The 22,831-nt window shown below is 48.1% G+C and overlaps 1 protein-coding gene across 9 annotated transcripts in view; it reads right to left on the bottom strand.

Annotated features, from left to right (window-relative positions):
- Positions 1-22,831, bottom strand: part of TSPOAP1 (TSPO associated protein 1) — a 3,887,333-nt gene that overhangs the window by 3,081,071 nt on the left and 783,431 nt on the right. The window lies entirely within an intron of this gene.

A 22,831-nucleotide genomic window follows, 5' to 3' on the forward strand; every position in this document is an offset into this window, starting at 1 on the left:
ATTCCTCGACAATATCAGAAACTGGCTACAACAAGTATGATACTTGCTATGAGTTGTATCTTGTTGAAATGGACCAGCTCAGCCCTACCTGGGATTTGAAATGTGGATTAAAGATATGACATGGCATAGTGACATTAAAAGAATATGGAAGTTTATGCGGACTGCAAAACAGACCAAAGGATATTTGGGGTCCTTTCACTGCTTAACTGGCTTCCCTGAAGGATGGTGTGAACACGTGAACTGATGTTGAAGGGGTAATTACACTCATGGGAAGCTCTGAGATGGGGGCAGTGGGGCGAATTGTTATCCGTCCATCTATTGTTGATTGAATGTATATTTGGTCCATCTGCGGTAAAATCAGGACCCTCTTTGCACAGAAGTATGGTATTGTGCGGCAACAGTTGCGAATGTAATATGAATGCTCTATGTCGATATACTGTAAATGTCCCGTTGGTATGTGTTGTGAATCTCTAATAAAGAAAGTTTAAAAAAAAAAAAAAAAGGATTTAGGATACCTCGTTTATGACAACGGGGGAGGGCCCAACTTACAGAATGATCTCAAGGCAAAGTTTATAGGGACAATAACACAGCTCCATCAGTTTGATTTTAAATTTGGAAGATTTTCATTCCTCACAGCCCTAAAACTGTTTAACCAGTAAACAGTACCAAAACTAATCTTTGGAGCACAGACCTGGGGTGTTCAAGTGATTGGTCTAAATTGGACGCGTTACTGTGGAGATGAGTTTTACGTCTCATGCCATCAGTACCCTTGGTGGGGATACTGTACGAATTGGGGCAGCTTCCGATTCAGACCATGATTAATTGGGTGACGTTGTAAATTTTGTTGAGCATACTGGCCCCCCCCAGTTGCCTCAATTTATGAGATATTAAACATACTATGGCAGAAAGGTTCATGTGAGGTCTTGAAAGAGTGGAGGGCAGATTATTTGAAATTATTGTCAAATGATAGGGGCCTCAACGGAAGATCTAATAGTGATACCTTATTTGGTAAAACAAAAACTTTCAGACATGTGTGGATCTCTCTTGGACAGAACCTAATGAATTACCAATGTTTCGGAGACCACTTTGTATGGACAATCAAAGATTATAACAAAAGATTATAACAATGTCGCTTCATACTTGGAAAAAGCACCCCTCTAGCACGTCAGCCTTGTCCTTGTACCTCGAGAACCTGGCAACGATGGAGCGTGGCCTGTTACCATACGGCTTACCACCTTTGTATCGTCTTTCTAATTGCACCTCTTTGCCCCCTTCTACCTCTAACAGTAGACTGACGACGCCTTGCACCTTGCACTCCACTTTTGAGGGAGTTTCCCCATATGCTTCCCTCAGCTCCAGTACGCAGATTCTATTCCTCCTCTCCCGGTTTTCCAGATCATCCATGTTTAGGGTAACTTCCTCCTCACGTAACTCTAATTCTGTCATTCGGGTATCCAGGCGCATTTCAACCATGTCGGCATTGAGTTATTTTCCAGGCTCTCTATCTTACTTTCCACTGTGCCTACCCTCCCTGTAAAATCTGGCAGGGACGCTTGCAAGTCTCTCTGGAGCGCATTAATTTCCACCAAAATACTTCCGATGTCATCCATTGTAGCAAAGTTGGACACATCCATCCCCACCAGCAACCTCACTTGTGGCGTTGCTCCCACAACTCCACCAGGCCTCCCAGTTTGCATTGTCCTGGGCTCCGGCACCCAAGGTCTTCGGAATATGTCCTGCCTCTGCTGCCAGAGGTGCCACCAAACGCAAACTTCTCCTCTGCGATCTGTCAGTGTGTCCTCTGAAGTCTGCGCTCTCAGGCCGCACACTCTTCAATCTGCCCGACGGGTCCCGCTGCCCTCTTCCAAGTCTGGATCGGCACTCACTTTCCCTTGGGTGCGCTCTCAATGTGCTCGTAGCCTGCTCAAAGTCCTTCCCACTTCTGTGGTTCCTCCATTCACTGGCATCATGTGCAGCCCCAGCGCACACAGGGCAAGGCCCAGGGGCACCTGGGGGCCCTCTATGCCATCCTTCCAATTGGCAATCAAGAACTGTTCTCACTGGTGCCTGCAACAATGTTGGCGGATTCCCACGATCAAGAGCACAACATGTAGGCAAACAGCTCCTGGCCCCAAGTAACTGACGCCTAAATCTGTGTCTTTCCCCCTGGTCTTAGGCAGCCCCTATATGGCAGGTGGGTGGGGGGCACCCCCACTTCCTCCTAACTGGAGTGCCCTCACTGCCTATCCCGGGGGCTCCAGCCATGCTATGCGCCTCAAACTGCCTCTCTCCTCTGTCTGCCGGGATGTGACGCACTTCTCATCGTCTGCTGTGGCTGGCCTGCGCACCAACCATCTGCGGCCTACTGCTGCGCTGGTTATGCTGTGCCTCTGGGAGGCACCCATGTGGCAGAAGGCTTCTTGGATCCTGTTCCTAGTTAGGTTGCTGCCTACGGACTAAGCGGGCCTTAGGCTGCGCGCTGCTCTCCTCGCATTCCTCTGCGGCTCATCGGGTACTGGCACTGTGTGCAGGATGAAGGCCCCTGCTGCTGTCCTTTTCTTCTTTTTGGGCTGGGTGGGTCTGCGGATCTTGGTGCCGGCACTGACCTCCACCTCCGTTCTTCGCCTTGGGGGCTCAGCATCCCTTCCGCAGCACTTTCGATCGTGTTGTCGGTGCTGGGGCAGCACGGTTCCGCTCCATTTCATCTCTTTCGCGCTGGAAGGAGCAAGAGCCGTAGCTTAGGTGGCCATGGTTCCGCGCGTCCCGTGGCCGTCTCCCAAATCACCCATTTTAATGAAAGTCTGAAATGACATCTAGCAAAATGAACGATAAGTCCCATGGACAATCCTCATCTTATAGGTAAACTGTATGTACAAGGCTGAATAGAAAAAAAGTATCACACCTCAATAATCCTCAGACGGAAGTCACCACTATGACAAAAGCAGACACCTAGTCTCAGACACCTGCTTGCCCGTCCTGACCCTTGCTACAGGTTCCGAGTAAAGTAAGCTAACCCGCCAGATAAAGCCCTCCCCAATCCCAAATCCCCATAACACAGCACACATTCATTCCCAGTACACCACAATGCTTTAGTTGCATCCAGTGATGCTACTGCATACGGAGCATTGAGAGAGTTAGTCGACTATGATATGCTGCAATCAATGGATTCATAGAAGTACTACGGCCTGGAACAAAGCCTGTCTGGTCCTCATGAATTAAAGTACCAATAACCAATTTGAGCACCGTTAAGGATTTTGACGTCCTAATTTAACATGGCCAGGGGTCGATATGATTCGCATAACTCAATATGGGGACAATCACCATCTCCTGCATACTTATTGGGAGTCGGCCCAGTTCATATGCCTCCTCATACACTTTAAGCAAGACCATGGCAAGAGTAGCGCTAAATTATTCATAGAACTCTGACAGGAGTCCATCGCCCCCAGAACCCTCCCAGTCGCCAGGGACATGATCATCCCACCTATCTCCTCCTCAGTTAGCGAAAGTTCAAGGGTGGAGGCCTGTTCAGCAGGTGGCTGCGGCAAATTAATCTCAGAGTGCTGAGCACAGCTCATCAGGGTCAACAGGTGTCTCATGGGTTCCATGTCATTTCATCGCGGGATGTTTTTTCGCTGGGTTTTTACTGCAAATGTTTTAACAAAAAAAGAAAAACATCACATTTTTAAAAATAAATTTGTGGGGGTTCTTCCACAAACCCCCCATTCACTTTAATTTTATATCTATTCCCAAACACCCACATCCCATATATACATCTAATTTTCTAACCCCTCCCCCACCCCAAAAAATTGGATGGGTTTTTTTCATTAAAAAATTCACCGTAAAAAAACCTGTGATAAAACATCCCGCGATTAAAGGACGTTGTACCGTCTCATGCTGGTCCAGCTTACTATAAAACGTACTAAAGGTGTCGTTTATCCACATCCGAGATCGCCAGTGAGCACCACACTCGTCCCGTATCAGCGTAACGCTTGTTGATGCTGCTCATTTTTGCACAGCCACGCAAGCACCTCCACGATTTGTCCCCCTCCACATGCATGTGCGCTGTGTACACGTCCTAATCAAACCTAAGTCTCTCCCACGCTTCAGTGCACTGAGTTTGGAGCAACAGAAGCTCAGCTTTTCAGTCTCTATGGGCCTCATTCCGAGTAGGGCGGTAAGGGTTAACGGTCACCGGTAACGAGACCAGTGCCGTTAAACCCTTACCGCCCTACTACGAGTTCCCTTTGTGGGTCCTTCCTTAACGCCTGCTTTTAGCAGGCGTTAAGGACGGGACCCGCAAAGGGACTTTAGTGCTAATAACGGTACCGTAATTTACGGTACAGTTATTAGCGCCTTCCCCATTCCCATTGAGCCCCATGGGGGCTCAAATGGGAATGGGGAAGGGCCCTGCTGAATGGGGAATTACCGGCCCCTCCAACCTTGGAATGAACCGGTAATTACTCTATTCACCAGGGCGGAGTCGGAACGATTTTGGAGGCAGCCATGCCGCAAACAGCGACGTGGTTACCTCCAAAGTCGGAATGAGGCCCTATGACTTGGATCTGCTTTTCTAACGTTCCCAGGTCTTCTCACAGTTATCCCCTTGTATTGTATTGTTTATTATTTGTATTGCGCACCGGACCCACAGGTATCAGGGCGCAGAGCATAAGATAATTCAAAGCTTAGTTACACAAAAAAAGACTACACGAATAACCAGTTGAACACAAATGGGGACATAGTACAGGAATGACAATAGCATAGGGAGGTACAATATACAGAAACGTGAATGTATCACACAGTAACATGAAGAGTAAGCTGTGTAGTTTAAAAGCAAGTATTTACAGTCACAGAGTCAATATTTACAGTCGCGGTGCAGTACAGTAGCAGGTACATAACTAGAGGTCTGAGTCTTTGAGCCATTTAATGGTACTCTTGCGGAAGTTATGGAAGGACTGATCTGCTCTTAGCGTGGGTGGTAGTGAATTCCACAATTGGGCTGCCTTGACTGGGTAGTTACAACCCCCAATTCTCGATAGCTTATATCTGGGAACGGCAAGGTAATCAGTGTTAGATAGTCTAGTGATCCTAGTCGAAGACTACTTGTTGAATCTTTCCGACAGGTAGCTGGGTGCAGCATTGTTCAAACATTTGTAAGTCGAAGTCGCAACCTTAAACTTAATTTTGTCGTGTGTGGAAAGCCAGTTATTGGCTCTTCTAGTCATGGAGATGTGTTCTCTCTTAGCAATTCCTAATGCAGCTCTAAGAGCATTATTTTGCAAGGTCTGGATTTTCTTGACGATTTGTTTGTTAGCACCTATGAATAATGCGTTGCAATAATCACATTTTGACAAAATAAGAGCTTGGGCCAGGGTGATGCAACTGCTATTTGATAGAAAAGGTTTGCTGGCTCTAATCAATTTACACGTATAGGCTGTGGAAGAGGCCACAGCATTGACTTGCTTGTTGAAGGATAAGGTTGTGTCTAGGTAAAATCCTAAAGTCTTCACCTCTTTCGCCACAGAGATAGTGTTATTGTCAATATTAAAGGCAGAGTAGTTAGAGCTTAGTTTATTAAGGGATGCAGTAGTGTCCAGGATGATGATCTCAGTCTTGTCATCATTCAGGCATAGACCGTGGGTAGCCATCCATGCCTGGATGATGAGGTAAATCCTGTTCACCAAGGCCAAATCCTTGTCATAATCACCAGAAAGTGGTAGGAGGATCTGAGTGTCATTTGCATAGTTAGTGTAGGTAACACCCAGATGATCCAGAACATTGAAAAAGGGCTTAGTGAAGATGTTATTGAGGGTGGGTGAGACACATGACCCCCGAGGCACTCCACATGTGATGGGGATGGGGTCAGCAGCTGCAGTCGGGGAGAAAACTCTCGCAGTCCGGTTACTGAGGGTTTAGCTGATTCTATGATATAATTTAGATTTTTTGTGTGGGTAGTGCTACAGTCAGGGATAGTATAGACGTTGTATACTAGGAGAGTAGTAAATATACTGGATATATTTGTTAATAAGTTGAACAGGGGCACGAGATTCATTAATATGAACATTTTAAGTGCAAGAGGAACACTGAGCAAGGACGGTTAGGTCTGACTTTCCAGCTGGTAGTACAGGGGCTGGATCAAATGGGGGGCTACCCTTGTTCCTTATAAAATAGGCTAAGTCAGTCTGTGCAAGTAAGTTAGGTTCCTGGCATGGCACGTATTACACGGGTAAGCAAGCTCTATGAACTAAGGAGTGGGGATCTACGTCTCTACGTCTATGGTGTGTGGGATGAGCAAGTTCATATTGCATAGGATATCTAGGGACACGTAACTATAGAAGACTTAAATATATGCTAGTATGATGAACACTAAATTGGGATGTATGCCAGCTAAGTTCAAAGTTGCCTACAGTAGGCTACAACAGCAATCAATTTGCGAAGGCTAGACTTGGAAGTGCGCACAGTAGGTTAACATGTATCTGGGCCTGCTGAGAATTCTGTTTCTGCACTAAATAACGGCACCATTTTAAATTAGCCAAGAGCGAGGTTGTACTGATGAATGCACGCCAGGGCTAATATATATATAGGCCTACTAGAATTCACATTCTATATTCACAAAATATATTTCTATGATTCACCAAATTTTACCCAAAAATGCATACTTAAAGCTAAGGTATGGCTAACATACTAAAATCCTCAGATCTAATAATAGTAAAAACACCAGAGTGAAAGGTCTAAAAACAGCGTTATGCTAATAGATGTATACAAGAGGCTGAACTATTGCTAGGCATGTTAATGTCAACATTACTTGCTATGGTTAAATGCATTGAGTAAAATAGAAACAGGAATTATGAGTGTAGGTTGAGAAATAAAACATGGCAGATTATATTCGCATAGTGCACAATGTGAGGAGAGCGTCGAGTTTATTATAGACTAGGTCGGCATGACAAGTGAGAGGCAGGGTGGTATAGTCCGGGCAAAATACTTTCAAAATTTGCATTCAGTGTGAATCGGGACAATTAACAGGAATGGATCCGGGTGGGTGAACATATCTTAGTAGATGCTGAAGAGAGGAAGCAACTAAAATATGCTGTTGGCTAGGGCTGAATAGGGGTGGCGCTTGCTAGGGAGGCAAACGCATTTAGTGATGGTCATGCAGAGTAGATAGTTACGTTCAAGCATTGTGAAAGCAGTAGTTTACGGAAGTTTGGAGACTGTTCACCAGACTGCCGTGCATTCATAAAGGCACAGCTTGTAGCGTGAGAGGAGGAATGAATGTTACTCGCCGTTAGTAATGAGGCAAAGGTAACGGACGTAGGTCTCGCTTACCGTCTGAATGTGCAGTACGTACAGCAGGTGAGAATCTTGAACGGGGGGGGATTAGCGTCTTGTCTATATGCACATCATCGTGGGTAAATTCAGGGAGGGGGCATAAAGATTAGAACGGTCTCTTGTAATCACAGATGGCAACCGGGCAGAGTTTCTGACCCTGGGCTCTGGCAGCTTCTGGTCTGGCTCGGGTCAGGAGCCTTTGTCTGCCTTTCCTTGGAGGCCGGCTCACGCTTGCCGGTGCCTCCGGTTAGGCTAAAAGGTACGTCTGGCCAATCGGGCATCGGTGCTGGTCTCCAGGGGAGGCGGACTTGATTACCAAAACACTGAGGCCATTTTAGAAGGGTTTTACCTTCCCAATTGCAACATTGATTGCAGAGTGAAAGATTCAATATCAGTGATCGTCAGCAGACCCATGAAGCACTACAATGCACAAGTAGTACGCAGGCTACAAATAAATTAATTAGATCTTGTTGCTGGAGAAAAGCAACGCTGATGTTGCAGGGGACGCTTCAGCCTCGTGGCTTACCTCTGTGACTCAGCAGAGCGGGAGGGGCTGCAGCTGGGAAACAAAGGTAAAATTCCCCTGTGATAACTTCCTCTCTGGTCACCACTGAGTGTTTCCCAGACTGTCCCCCATCGTTCTACACTGCCCACATTTTTTTTAATTTTTTTATTTACTTGTGTATAATCACAGTGAGTGATTTTTACAAGAAGGCGTCCTTTGAAGCGAGGGCAGATAAAAATGTATAGAGCTTGAGTCAAGGCGTGTCGAACGCAGTAGCTATCTCAAAGTTTGTCTATGGCGCGATCATCTGTTGCTGGATGCCTGAGCACTGAAGTTCAATGGCCAGAGAGGCGTCTAGGTTGCAGCGTTGATTTTGATGAAGGCTGCTTCCATTATTTTGGCCGTGACGGCAGCCCAGCGGGATTTTCCGCCAGATATCAAACGGTACCACCATGTTTGCTCATCGATCAGTACCGAGTCGAGCCATAGGGGAGTGAGAAAAGCTGTACGAATTTTGCACAGTCTGCACGTGGTAACAGTGGACAGCCTTCTCATCACTAAGATTTCTCGAGTATGGAGCAAGTTTAAGCGCGCTCTTAGAAATGTTGAGCGTAGTTTTTTATCCAGGAATCTCAGACAGTACGCCATGGGGAGTTTCAATTTGTTGTAAGTTGGTGGAAGATGGTTTAGGAACTTGGTTGCTACCGCTTTGTCGATAGTGCTGATCCAGTCTTGCAATTTCAGTTTTTCGCTGACTCTTTGCAGGTTCGTGATCAGGTCGTTTAGTGTGCATTGCAAGTCCTCCAGTTTGGTTTTGTGGAGGTGTATCCATTTTTGAACAGCCTTACAGTTCGTTGATTCGAGTTCCTGTCCAATGATGTTGAGAATTGGCAAGCCGTCTTTGATGAGGGTCTTCCTGAAGAGGGCAAGTGAGGCCCCGCTGACGGTGGCACTTAACGATAGAAGGCCCAGGTCTCTTCTGATGGCTTCGATTGGAATGGCGGTGGGTAGGCCTAGGAGTGATATCCAGATGTAGCCCTCCAGTGTCCTCCATAGTTTGGACGGTACAGTGAACATGGCGTCCATACCGTAGGTAAGGGCCAGAACCATTTTTCCTTTATAGAAATTAATGGCCGGCGCTAGCGAAAATTTGCCGTACTTTCTGGGAAGTCAGTTGTTTGGTTTTGGCCCACATACGTTGTTGCATTTTAAGTTCCTGCGAAGTACCGTCAATGATCACTCCTAGATATTTGAAGTGAGGGACCACTTCGATGTTGGTTTTACACACTGACCAGGACCGGGTTTTTTTCTGGGAGCGGCCCGATCTAGAGAGGATCATGATTTTGGTTTTTGTCTGATTGATAAGGAGGTTGTTGGTGTTCATATAGACTGCCAGGTTATCCAGCTGCCGCTGGAGGCCGATCGGGGTTTGGTCAAACAAAATCAAGTCGTCAGCGTAGAGAAGACGGGAGAGGGTGCAATTACCAAACTTTGGCGGAAAACTACGGACCCGGGCTTCCGAGTCTTTGTAGTCCCCCAAAAAAGCCACGAAGAGCGCCGGGGCTAGGGGGCAGCCTTGCTTTACTCCTCTGTGTGCTTGGATTTCTTTGGAGAGTGCTCCTTGTCTGTTCAGCCGGACGTTGAGTGTAGTGTTGGTGTGAAGGGCTATTATTGGTTGTAGGACATCGTTCGGGCAATTCCAATTTTCCAGCTTTCTCCACAGTCTTGACCTCTCGACTTTGTTGGACGGCCTGTGAGAGGTCGATAAACGCCACGTAGACTGTGGGGGACCCTTGTTTTATTTTGGCTTTCAAGATGGTAAGTATGAGGATGTTCAGTGCAGTACCGCCATTTTTCTTGAAGCCTAGTTGGAATGGGTCACTGCAGGGGGCCGTTTTCGCCCATCGGTTGAAGTGGTCCAAAAGAAGAGTCGCAAAAAGTTTGCCCATGATGTCCAATAGGGCGATTGGACGATAGTTTGCGGGCGCTTCCCTGCTTCCTTGTTTGAAAATTGGGATGATGGTTGCTTTGCACCACGATGATGGGATCTTTCTGGTGGATCTGCAATGCTCAAACAGAATGCCAATGAAGGTGGCCCATTCAGTAAGATGTTTCTTTAAGTCTATATTCGTCAGGCCGTCCGGGCCTGGGGCTCTTGACGCTTTTAGTTTTTGAATAGCTGCACTTATGTCCGCTGGGGCTGACAAGTCAATCCAAGGGGCTGCGGTGGTATCGAAAGACATATTCATTGCAGAGATCGGACTGGCGAAGAGATCAGTAAAAAAAGTGACCCAGGCTTGTTCCGGGACTGAGTTAATCATGCTTGAGGCTGTGGTTCCTTGAGAGGTGTTTATCAGGGACCAGAAGTCCGCTGTTTTCTTTGTCGTTAAGACTCTCATCATTGATTCAGCGTCATGTTGGTATAAAGTGGCTCGACGTGCTCTGATCCATGATTTGTAGATTTTGTTTTCGTCTTTCCAGCAGTCCCATGCAGCAAGGGTGTTGTCAGCCTTAGCGCGTTTTCTGAGCTTTCTCAATGCATTTTTTTTCAATGCTATTTGTTTGTCATACTAGTGATTGTAGGCTTTTGGGGTCGCCAGACCAGGTGTCGCGTGGTGCTTGTATTTGAGAAGCATAGGCAGGTAGTTCGGCCTTGGGGGTGGATCGAGAACCAGTTCCGACTCAATTTCCGAGACGTACTGTTGAGTGATCAGTCTGATGTTGGCCGATGTCAAACGAAGGCGCGTTTGTTGGGAATTCGTTTCGACCGATGCTGGGTAGCGAGATGGAATGCGGCCGGTAGAGGGCCATGATACAGTTAACATATTATGGTCGCTTGGTAGAGTTTTGACTACATGAAAATCTTGGATTACTGCACACAGTGCTGGGGAGGCAAAGATGTAGTCTAGAGTAGCTGAAGACCGGCCTCTCTCCCAGGTCGGTAGGTGGGATTGCCCTTCCAGAATCCAGGCGGCATTGTGCAGGTTCCTGGATGCCATAAGGGACATCCAAGCTTGACCCCTAAGCTCCGCTGCTGTGGTGACGGTGGGATTTAAGGAGATGTTTTGCAGTTGTGTGCATTTCGCGTTGAGATCCCCACAGATAAGTAGAAAAGGAGTGTTCCATTCAGTAAGGATCTCGTCGATTGCCTCAGCCATAGTTTGACAAAAGAGTAGTGTCGATGTCCTTTGAGGATTCCAATAAGTAGTAATCAAGGTGAGTGGTAGTGCTGAACACTGCTTTGCATATTGTTTCGGGAATTCAGGCGCAGGGTTCCATTCGATTAAAACCGCCAACACCTCATAGGATCTTGCCGTTGTTTTGATGAGTTTTAAGTTTTGATCTGACGGAATTCCAATCAGAAGGCCTGCTGAGGGGCGGCCTAGGAGACCTTTGACAGCTGGCGAGATCACAATGTCGTATCCGTCCATTGACGGTTTTTCCTGGAGCCATGTTTCCTGCAGGCAAAATATGTCAAATTGACCCAGGTCGACGGTATTGTGATCAGTTAGATGGGTGTGTCCTCTAGTGTTCCAAGAGGCCAACGATTAGGACTTTTGATGAAATTGAATGTCGGCTTCTTTTGGTAGTTGCTATCTAAGGCGATTTGAGGATAGGGCACCCTTTATCCATTCCCATGGGCCGGATGGAGTTGTCGAGTTTTTGATGGCGATCGGCGGAGATGATTTGGATAGCGCCCGGGATCTATAGTTGAACGGGTCTCTTCGCGGGGACTGATCTCTCCAGCTTTGCTTTCTTTGATCCGGATGGGATCTGTGGATTTGAGAATGGGGCGGGTGATTCGTAGATGTTTCTTGTCTGCCATTACTAGAATGGTGAGTTTTCAGTGATGTTTGATTCAGATCAGAATAGACACGTGATGAGCGTGGTGGACGGGCAGGAGAGTCTAGGCGCGTCTTCGGAGTCCTGGATGGAGCTGTAAAGTGAGATTTCAGTTCATTTCTTCGATCGGCATGTCGTTGAGATGGGCTGTGGTCGCTGATTCTTCCTTTTTTAGGATATGTTCCCCTGATGGGTTCTTAAGATCCAGAGTTGTTAGTTCAGAGAGCAACAAGCCTTGTGCTTTTAAGTCTTCACCGGCTTGGCGACATATGTCTTGGATTGCGGAGGAATAGATGTGAAGGTAGGCTTTTGCCTTGTTATCTCTGTGGTAAGGCTCGACCCACTTAAAATCTGCCGAATTTAGGTTCTTTAGGGAGGGTAGAGACGATGTTATCTTTAACACACAGTTCTTCTGTTCAAAATGACATACTTGTCTTGCTGGAGATTTGCTCTATTTTGAAAAGACGGGTGGGATTGTCCCTCATGTGGTCAGCGTGTTTTTCTGTTTGGAGTCGGGCTGTGTATGCCCCTGGCGTAGGAGATCTCGTTGATATGGTTCTTGGTCTAGATCTCCTTTGTAGGCCAGGCGCAAGTCTTGGAGGGTCGTTATTGCGAAGGCCCTGGGTGGGCTTGTGAGGACTAGAAGCCACTGATGACCGGAGTAGAGGGTCCGCTGTAGGTTTGAAGTTGGAGGCAGAAGGAGATGTTGGTGAGGTACTGCCTTTAGTGGGACCTTTCTCAGGCGATACGAGAGTTATGAGGCGACGCAGACAGTATGAGACTTGAGTTTAGGCATTCTTCTGTTAAGATGGGGGACTTGGTCAGGTCCGTCACGGAGCCCGCTCGAATGGGACCCTGGGCTGCAGTTCCGAGAGTGGTGTGATGGTGAGGCGTTGGGTTGATTGGCGAGCTGAGTCGGGTGGTTGATCGATCGTAGCTAGTTTTAGAACTTTCTTGCGTGTAGTCATATTTACACTTGGCGATGGTTGTGGCTTATTTGCGAATATTGTGGCAAATTCGTTAAGGTGTTTGAGCTGGGAGGTCTGAGTTGACTTGTGCGTTGATGTGTCTGATGAAGAACCTTTTTTGGAAGAAGAGGGAGCCGAGGCCGTGGCCGACGCAAAGACTGCCTCCTGTCTTGCTGTGTGCGGAAGGTCATACTTCAGGTCGATGGCAGTTATGTATCCTTCTAAAAAGGTAAGCTTTGACTGTATGCTCGCTAAAATGGCCGTATTGTCCTTTGAGACGTCACTTAACGTTTCATAGAGTTTGCAGAATGGGGCCATAGCGATGGTTATGGCTGACATGATTGTGGTCAGATCCTTTCTATTGTTAGGGGACTCTTTATGGGGAGGTGAAGGGAAGTCCAATCTTCTTCCACTCTTCAGTGGCGTATCTCTTGGTCCTAGAGATGGAGGGTTCGCCAATGAATGCCTGCGCCTGGGGTTGGAGCCTCCAATGTCAAGCGAGGTGGAAGGCCTTGGTGCTTCTACTCTCGTTTGGGAATTGAGATCGTCCCAACATGAAGACTGGGATGCGGGGACTTGCTGGTTTGCCGCGAGAATGGAAGGAGTTAAGTGGGTCTTTACCCGCGGATGGGGGGACATTTCTCTTTGTGGCCCCGCTTTTGGCTGCAGTAGGTCGAGAATGTCCGAAAGACACTGATGTGGCGGTCGAGTGGTGTTAATTGGATCAGCAATTGAGGAGACCACCCGCTCGGGAGTGGGTGGTGGTGGGGAGTTCGCCTGAGAGTCTGAAGGTGAAGTTGGAATGTTGTTAGGCGGGCATACAGAGCCCGATTGGGACGGGGCTGGCGAGTCCGATAAGCATCCGAGGAGGGGAGTGATTAGTGACGGGACTTGCCCGACTGAGGGGAGTTGAGTGCCGTTAACACCGGTAGTTTTCCTGGATTTAGGCGCTGGGGCGGTCTCGTCAAGAGCTTCCAGGAGTTCCGCGTCTGAAAGTTCGGACTCATTGGATAGTTTTCTTTTGCCTTGTGTCTTAAAAAAGTTCATCAGTGCAGTTGACAAAAGTGGGGTGGAGAGGGCAAGTTTTACATAGCCCTTCTTTCTTTGGCCTTGTTGTGGGGTGACCTTTTTAATCTGACTGTTGGTTTTTGAAAGGATGGACGATGGGTTTTGCTGTTTTTTTGTAGAGACAGAGACTTTGGTGTTTGTGGCTGATGCAGCCGTGGGCTTGGGTGCCGGTTTGCCTTTTTTTCCTGTATATTGCTCTTTTTTTGTTTTGGTTGGAGGAAGATTTGCAGCTGAAATTATCCGATGTAGCAGAGGAGTTATCGGAATCTGCATCACGACTCTCCTCTTGCAGGAGGTTCGTAGGCAAAGGTTGGTTATGGATATCTGAGGACGTGTCAGCAAACGCCCTACTTTCCAGAGTTCCATCTAAGTCTGAGGGGGGCACTGTGGCCTCTGCCGTCAAAGGCGACGCGGATGAGCTGGGTGTCGGGTAGAAGGTGGCCTCGTCAGTTGCACCGGATGTAGGGAGGTTCCGTGAGTGAACTGCACCGACCGGGCCGGGTCTACCCAGTTGGTCCTCCAGAGCCGGGTGAATCAGGGCCATGATGGTCTGGTGGGCCGGGCTCTTCTGCCAGTTGCGGTGTTGTTCCAGGACGGGTAGATTGATGTTTGGCTGGGCTGAGCTCAAAGCCTCAGGAGGAAGCGGGGCCAGTGCAAATCCGCCCATTCTTACTTGGGTGTTGGACGCAGCAGAGGTGGCCGCCGGCTCAGGGGTGATAGCCGGGGACGTGGGAAGATAAGCGTCGTGCGCGGCTGCCGTCGCCGATGTGGCCACCCTCAGACCCCCTGGCAGGGGCCCTCCGGCTCCCGCACAGGATGGGTCACTCGCCGAAGCGGTAAAGGGGCGGCCATCACCGGGTGATGCTGCCGGACCTTGGCGTTGGCCTGGGAGAAGTCCGTGGCTTTTAACTGAGAAGACCTTGTAGTTGAGAGACGCGGGCTGACTCAAGGTAAGTGGGGTCTTTTTCGTGTGGCTCCTTAGTAGACGCTGATCCGAATCTTCCTCCATCTCAGGTGGAGGATGGAGAGGGAGAGGGAGAGGGAGAGGGAGAGAGAGGAAGGAGGGGAGGACGAAAGTCCGGGAGGGAAGGGTGGGAGCGGGGCGGGGCGGAGCAGGATAGGGGAACAAAGGTAGAGGAACGGAGGGTGAGGAAGGGATAGAGAAGGCAAGAACAGGCGGCGACCGAGGCAGAGTTTTGGAGCGTCGCCGCCAGGTAACAGGGATCAGAAGACTTGGGATGGCAAAGGAGGGCGCAAAAGTTCACTTTATTCCCCAATTTGTCTCAGTTCAGTTCAGAAAGGCAGGTCGAAGGCGGGTGCCGCTGGACAATGAGCGCCTACCTCCGTATCCTTGGAATCCTTGGAGTTCCCTTAGTTTTTAAAAAGTCAGCGAGGAAGTTCCTATGTGGTCTAAACATATCATCCTGCAGAATCTCTGCCGACACATCTTGGTCCCTGTCGGCTCCAGCATATTATAAGCAGGAGTGGTCAGAGACGGATCGACCAGTATACTCTGCTACTGCGAATTTGCTTATGTGCTCGGTCCCCACAAACATATAGTCAATTCTGGTGTAAACCCTGTGCAGGTCGGAGTAGTTTGAGTAACCGAGTCTGTCCGCATTCAGCGACTGCCATATGTCCCTCAGCAACAGGTCAGTCAGTATAGTGTTAAGTGTTGCTAAGGCAGGTGACGGCCTAACTTGTTTGGAGTCAGATCTGTCCAAGGCAGGGTCCTGCATAAAATTGAAGTCACCCCTCCAAAGAACAGTGTATCCCTTAGACACACTAATCTACTACTCAAGGGGTGGTGGAGGAAGGCACGTATCGCGTGATTAGGGGATCACTCTATATATTTCCTGGTGTTCAACATAGCCATCTACTATGACCCATCTACCTTCCTTGTCAATGTCAAGTAACAGGAAGGGTATAGCAGCATCAATCCATACCAGGACCCCCATGGCATATTGAGAGTATGTGCACCCATATACCCCTCCCACCCTCCCCCCAGACATAGCACCATCTTTGTAAGTAGGAGCCCATCCCCCTGACATTCCAGGTCATTACCCTGATCGCTGCCATTCAGTTGCCGTGGTGTTCATGCACCATCCGCTCCACACATCCAGGGCTGCAGGACCTTATCAGCCTGCCGCCAGTGGACATCACCCATCCACCAGGCTTCCTGCTCAATAAAATAAATCCTGGGCTCCTTTCCCTCCAGTTGCCCTCCCATACCTCTTCCCCCACCAACTCCCACAATTTAACTGATGCCTACTGTGAGAAACCTGAGGGTATTCTCCTAAGCCATCCTCGAGAATCCCTTCTTAAGGTGTCTTGGGAAGGGCTGATGATCTTGGTCCCCAACTCCAGGGGCAAACAAAAGAGAAAGGATCACATGGATAGGGGAACCCGGGGTGGTGCTCATGGAAGTACCCCAGGTGAGACGCAGTATTGTATCACGGATGAGGAAGAGATCCTTAAAGCCTTTGTAGGCTGTACTACACTTGCCTCCCTCCCTTCAGTTGAATCTCTCGGGGCACAGATCCAACAACCCGTCTGTAACTAACAAGTCCCCTAGGATCCCAAACTCTGTTACACCCCGAACTATCTCTCCCAAAATCCCTGTTTTCTAGTGTCCTTCCCCGAATACTCCCGATCATTTCCTTCCCCAACCCTCTGATTATTATTTCTCACACTCACAATTTGATCAAGCAAAACACTACCGTTCCCACCATTCCCCTTGTTCATTTCAGGATAATAATCCTGGTCATTCCCGTTTGTTTCACCAACCCTACCAATCCCACCCTTCTCACTTTACCAACATCCCTAGGACAAAGAGTATCATTTTCCGTGACAACCCTCTTCTTCCGACACGAACACTTTCGCACACCACGAAAGACGACGAACAAACACCAGAGCCACCGCTGTCTACCGGACATGTCCCATCACAAGGGTCAGGCAAAGTCAGGCAATTGACCAGAATCGCACACATCTGACGGCCCTTTCCCTTCCTCACAGAGATAAAACGTGGAGCACGAGAGCACAATATTAGCAAGAAAGACCGCATGACGAGAGAGCTAACTTAGCATGGCAGTTCAAGGGGAGGAGAACGACAGCACAAACCAATAGGGTGACAAGGACAGAAGCAACCTTGCCCTTTCCAAGCCAGGCCCGTGAAACCTCTGCAGAAGGAATCTTTAGGCCGCGAACAGTAGCCAGCATGTGTTGCAGCAGATGTCAAGGGTACTCGGTCCTCGTCCGCTGAAAACAAAGCTGGGTAGAGACACTTGGCCCTATGGTATCGGCCTTGACCCCAGAGACAAGAAAAGCCAAGCGGTTCATCACAGCCAGTGAGTTGAGGGGAGAGCTGATAAGAAACCGAACTGTGTTGAATGAAGGTAGCAAGCGGCTGATTAAAGAAAGTACAAAAGAACTGTTGATACGCAAGGGGAAAGCTGGCATAGAAGAGTCAAGCACCACGTGGGTGTTCACTCAGGAAACTCTGGGCCATTACCGTGTTGAACTACCGTAACCAGAAGACCTTGGTAAAAAGGCGAGAAGGGGGTCAAAGTGGTCATAGAGGGGTCTAGTAAAATCCTCTGTACAGTCGAAAGCCTTTGACCGACAGATGATTGTGAAGCTGAGGGAAGCTAGTCCCGCATCGTAAAGTTGGCAACAGTGAACCCGACCAAGGGATGCTGATAAAAGGGGGCAAATGAATAGTGTGTTAACAAGAGTGAACCTGGCATAGGGATGTCCACAGTGAACCGTTCAAAAAGACATTAAGATTTGTGAATCAAATAGATGTCACAAAGAAGATTGTGGTGAAAGCCATACTGAACCCGGCAGAGGGAGGCTAACAATCGAGAGGGGGACGAAGGGGTGGAGAGCTATCATCCAAAAACAAGCAGACGATCAGAGAAGAACTTTGGATTTTTTTTTACACTTTGTTTAAGATTTTGAGAGCTCATCAGACCTTCGGAAGCATGAAGTTTGAATACCGAAGGGCCTGAAACAACTAAACATTTCTTGAGGATCTGAGCCTGAAAGAGGAGGATCCAGGAGTGAAAAGGCATCACCCAACGTACAAGCAGAAAGGAACTTTTGTTTATTATTTTGTTGAAGACATCAGGTCTTCGCAGGTAAGAGACTTTTTGTAGAAAAGAGACTTAACCACTGAAGATCACTTGTGTCTGTCTTTACTGTTGCCACCATGAGTTCCAACAACTGAACATAGCAAAAACCAACCAATCTGTAACAAAGTATAATCGCCCCAAACAGTGAGGCAGTAACATAGCTCAACAGCATCATGCTGTTCGAGCCCACCGGTTCCCACAAGATGAGACATCGCCATAGGGGTGTTGGGTAAAGGTTACCAGCAGGAGCCAAGTACCAACTATAGGTGTTGATCGGGGGTGTCGGACGTCCCACGCAGTGGGGAGTAGTGCAGTGCTCCCACTGTAAGTTGCATCCCCAGTCAGCAGTGGTATGTATATACATCACGTAGCAGTCAGCTGTGAGCAGCAGGAATCAAAACATCAAGAAGCTCAAGGGCTCTTCTCATCCTCTACATGGCCATCATCCTCGGGCCTGTCCTTCATGCTGGTCCATCCACGTGTTTGCCTCCTCCGGAGATGAAAAATAAATGTGACTCCTTCATGAAGTATTTTCACTTTGGCTGGGTAAATTAGCATATATTTGAGGTCCAGCGGGCGGAGTCGCTCGTTTATCGGTACATGCATTTTCCTCTTTTTCTGGATCAGAGGCGTATAGTCCGGGAAAATTGCAATCCTCAAGTTAGCCCATCGTATGGAGCCTCTTTTTCTCCTACGTCCCGTCCCCTTTCCTCCATACTTATGGCACATTCCTCCGTCCTGTGGGACGGAACCAGAGCACTATGGAAAAAGCATCACAATTTTCAAAAATATGCCCTTCCTCTCTTTTTACGCGGGGTACCGCACGCAGCTGTAATCCGCCCGCCCTCCTTAGCTCCGCCCAGTGCATCGCCCATCAGTCCTTTTCTCTGCTCGATCGGGACTGGACGCACTTGCATCTTTGGAAGATGTTTTTCCTTCCAGTGATCTTTAGTAGGGTGTGCACTCCATCCGGCATTCACAGGGGCGCGATTCACTCATGTGATTGGTGCCAATGTTTGTAGGCTGAGTTCAGATGCCAAACGCTGTTTTATGCCTTCACAGCGAGGCCGAGAGTACAAGGCACCAGTTTCTTCACTGGCTAGAAAGTCCTTCCCACAAGTGAACGTTTCGCTGAGAATGTTGAGTCTCCAAAATTGTCTGTATTGTCTTTGTTTGCTGGTATTTTTGTGGGTGAGTAGCGCTGCATGTAGAAGCTAGCTGCTGGTAGGTTTGCGCAGCGCCTTCAATTCGAGCGCGCCTGGTAATGTCTCTCCCTTTCCCTTGCAGGAGAAATTATGTGGTATTAGCGCCTCGAGTCCAGGTTCAGCGCTACTGGAGACTTGGTGGTTAGGTAAGTTCGCACGGAGGCTTTTGCTAAGTATGCACCGCGTAGAGAGAGAGAGCGCGCAGTGAACTAAGTGTCCGTGTTATTGGAGCGAGCGCAATGAATAACGTCTCTTCTTTCTTACAGGGGTTTATACGCTCGTGCAACTAACCTGGATTCCAGCATCGCGGGAAGATTCTGTGAGTATGCACAGCGTTACTAATGTGCGTGTGTTAACGCTGTTCTTCTTTGTTCTTACAGGTGCCGGTGTAGAAGTCCCCTCTTGACTGGAGATAGCTGTGGCGTGGAGTAAGAACCAAGTAAGCTGAAGCTGAATAATCCGGAGCATGTAAGCAGAAGTAAGATGATCCGGAGCAGGTAAACAGAAGCAGGATGATCCGGAGCAGGTAAGCAGAAGCAAGATGATCCGGAGCATGTAAGCAGAAACAGGATGATCCGGAGCAGGTAAGCAGAAACAGGATGATCCGGAGCAGGTAAGCAGAAACAGGATGATCCGGAGCAGGTAAGCAGAAACAGGATGATCCGGAGCAGGTAAGCAGATGCTGGCTGATCCAGAGCACAGCAAGTGTGTTGCTGATACAGCTCACAGTAAGCAACACGAAGCACTGGAAGAATCTTCGGTGTGGCTTATATAGCCAGCCACACCCAAACACTAGAGAGCTCATGAGTTATCATGCACTTCCTGTTAGGTAACAGGAAGTGGTAACCAGGAAGTTACTACAAACACTAGGAAGGAATGAAAGGATGGATTTGTTATGGGTTCTTTGTGTGCCCATGCCAGGCCTGCGAAGTCTCCACCCAGATTGCCCCAACTACCTGCCTGATACCCAAGACAGTCTTCCCCCTCAAGACCCCTCCCAATGGTGTGTATGAGGGCTTTGGTTTCTCAGGATGGTCCCGATGGAATTTCCGCACCAGTCGGGGGGCATGCACCTGCGTGCTGGGTTCCAATGACCTTTCCTGGGGTCTGTACCCCTTCCAGTCAATCAAATAATAGAGGGTCTTTCGTACTTGTTTGGAATCTAATATGTTCTTTACTTCATATTCTGGTGCTTCTTCACCCACTTGTATGGGTGCGGGAGGTGTGGAAGTTCGGGTTCCTGTGTGTGCTGGTTTTAATAGTGACACGTGAAATACGGGATGTATACATATGTTGAGGTAACTCCAGTCTCATGGCTGCTGGATTAATTACTTTTTCTATTGTATACGGGCCGATGTATCTAGGCTGAAATTTCTTGGGACCCTTTAAAGAAATGTGTCTAGTTGCCAGCCAGACCGAGTCTCCCACTTAATAATCTGGAGCTTTTCGTCGATGGCGATCAGTGTTTCTTTTCTGTGTTACTTTGGCTTGCTGTAGGTTCCTGCTGGCTTCTCTGGCTGCTTTCATGATGCTGGCATGTAGATTCTTTACTGCGGGCATTTCAATCTTTTCTGGCGGATCGTAGACCGACGTGCTGGGGTTTCAACCATATATAGTAAAGAAGGGTGTTGTTGCTTGGGTTGATGAACGTGTTGAGTTGTTGTAGGCATACTCTGCCATCCATAGAATTTCTGTCCAGCTTTGGCTTGTTTGGTGTAATAGACGGCGCAAATATTGTTCCATGGTCTGGTTCGTGCGCTCGGTTTGGCCGTCTGTTTGAGGGTGGTGACTAGAAGACAGACGGACTTCTACTCGCCAGGGCACAACATTTATTTTCAAAAACGAGATACAAATTGGCTGCCTCTGTCAGAAACGATTATGGTAGGGAATCCATGTAACTTGACGATTCGGTCTAGAAAAACCTGCACCAGGGTCTGACCTCAGGGAATACCTTTCAGAGCTATGAAATGGGACATTTTGGAGAAGAGGTCCACTACTGCGAGTATGGTATTATAACCTGAGTTAGGAGGTAGATCAGTGACGAAGTCCATTGATACTGTGTGCCAGGGCGCTGGCGGAATGGTGATTGGCTGAGGAGGACGGCTGGTTTTTGCCTGGATTTTTTGTATTGTGCACACACCTCAAAGGTGCCTATGTAGGTGGCAATATCTTCTCGCCAAGTTAGCCACCAACAGGATTTGCTTACTTTCTTCATGGTTTTGGCTTTACCCGGATAGGCTTCTAACAGCGAGTCGTGGTCATCTGATATGATTGCTTGTTGCAGATCCTTAGTTGGAACGTATAGGCGTTTTTGTTAGTATGGTAGTTTGTCTTGAATGGTGAATGATCTCCCTTCGTGTCCCAAGCCAGTAGGTCTTCTTCAGACATATTTTCTTTTATTGTTTCCTGCAGAGTATTTAACGGAGATGGGCCAATGCAGAGGCCGAGAATGTTATGGCTGGGTATGATCTCCAACGGGTTAGGGGCATTTTAGACTTCCTCTCCTGTGCCAATGCGGGATAACGCATCCGCTTTCCCGTTCTGAACTCCGGGGTGGTAGGTGATTAAAAAGTCATATTCCATTAAGGATAGGGCCCAACGGAGCTGCCTAGAAGACTGAGCTTTTGCTAAGCATAAGTATTGCAAGTTCCGATGATCTGTTATTATTGTGATGGTGTGTTTTGCTCCTAGTAAGTAATGTCGCCATTCACACAGTGCGCTTTTGATTGCTAGGAGTTCTTTCTCAGAAATTGCATAGTTTAATTCTGCTGGGGAAAATTTCCTTGACCAAAAGGCAATGGGGTGAAGGCATCCGGTTTCAGGATTTTGTTGAGATAATACGGCCCCCATGGCAATGCTTGAAGCATCCGTCTCCACGATGTACGATAAATCAGGCTGTGGGTGTTGCAGAATTGGGGCTGAGGTGAAGTTTTCCTTGAGAGCTCGTAAAGCTTCTTCCGCCGCTGGTGTCCATTCGAACCTTCGGTGTTTGCGCAACAAGGACGTTATTGGATGTACAATATGTGAGAATCCTGGTATGAAGCGTCGATAAAAGTTTGCAAACCCTAGGAAACTCTGTACTCCCTTTACAGACGTGGTTGAGGACCAAGTGAGGATTGCCTCCACTTTTCTATTGTCCATCTTGATCCCCCTGCGGTGTCAGTACATATCCCAGAAACTCCACCTTGGTGACGTGGAAGGACCATTTTTCTAGCTTTGCATACAGTTGGTTATCACGCAGTTTGCCGAGTACACCTCGCACGTGCGTTACGTGCTCTTGGGGAGTGGTGGAGTAGAACAGAATGCCATCGATGTAGACGACTGCACAGACATCAAGGAGTTCCCGTAACACATCAATCATAAAATGCTGGAACGCAGCCAGGGCATTGCAAAGCCCAAAGGGCATGACCTGCGTTAGGGACAATTCTCATTTTATGGCTAATTTCCTTTACCTATAGAGTCCCCCAGCAGCTTTGCTGGATTTGAAGGTTTTTTTTTTCTCCTGCTAAGAGTGCGACTCTTTTTCCCACTCTTAGGCATATTTACTATGTGTGTTCTAGGCTATTTTTTGTGTTTAATGTCTATGGGGTTTATCTCACCCTCATAGGAACCATCTTTATACACACGTGTTACACAACACCCTCAGTGCAGTGACACAGGGGTGTCATAGTGACCCCCAAACATAGACTCCATACCCTGGGACTGATTACTTTCTCCCAGGGCATGTAAAGTCCCCATTGACTTAAATAGTCAATTTTTATGAACTAAATCAGTACAACCCAT

This window comes from Ambystoma mexicanum, chromosome 9 (assembly GCF_040938575.1).
Source record: "Ambystoma mexicanum isolate Mex_15411 chromosome 9, UKY_AmexF1_1, whole genome shotgun sequence".
Lineage (NCBI taxonomy): Eukaryota > Metazoa > Chordata > Amphibia > Caudata > Ambystomatidae > Ambystoma > Ambystoma mexicanum.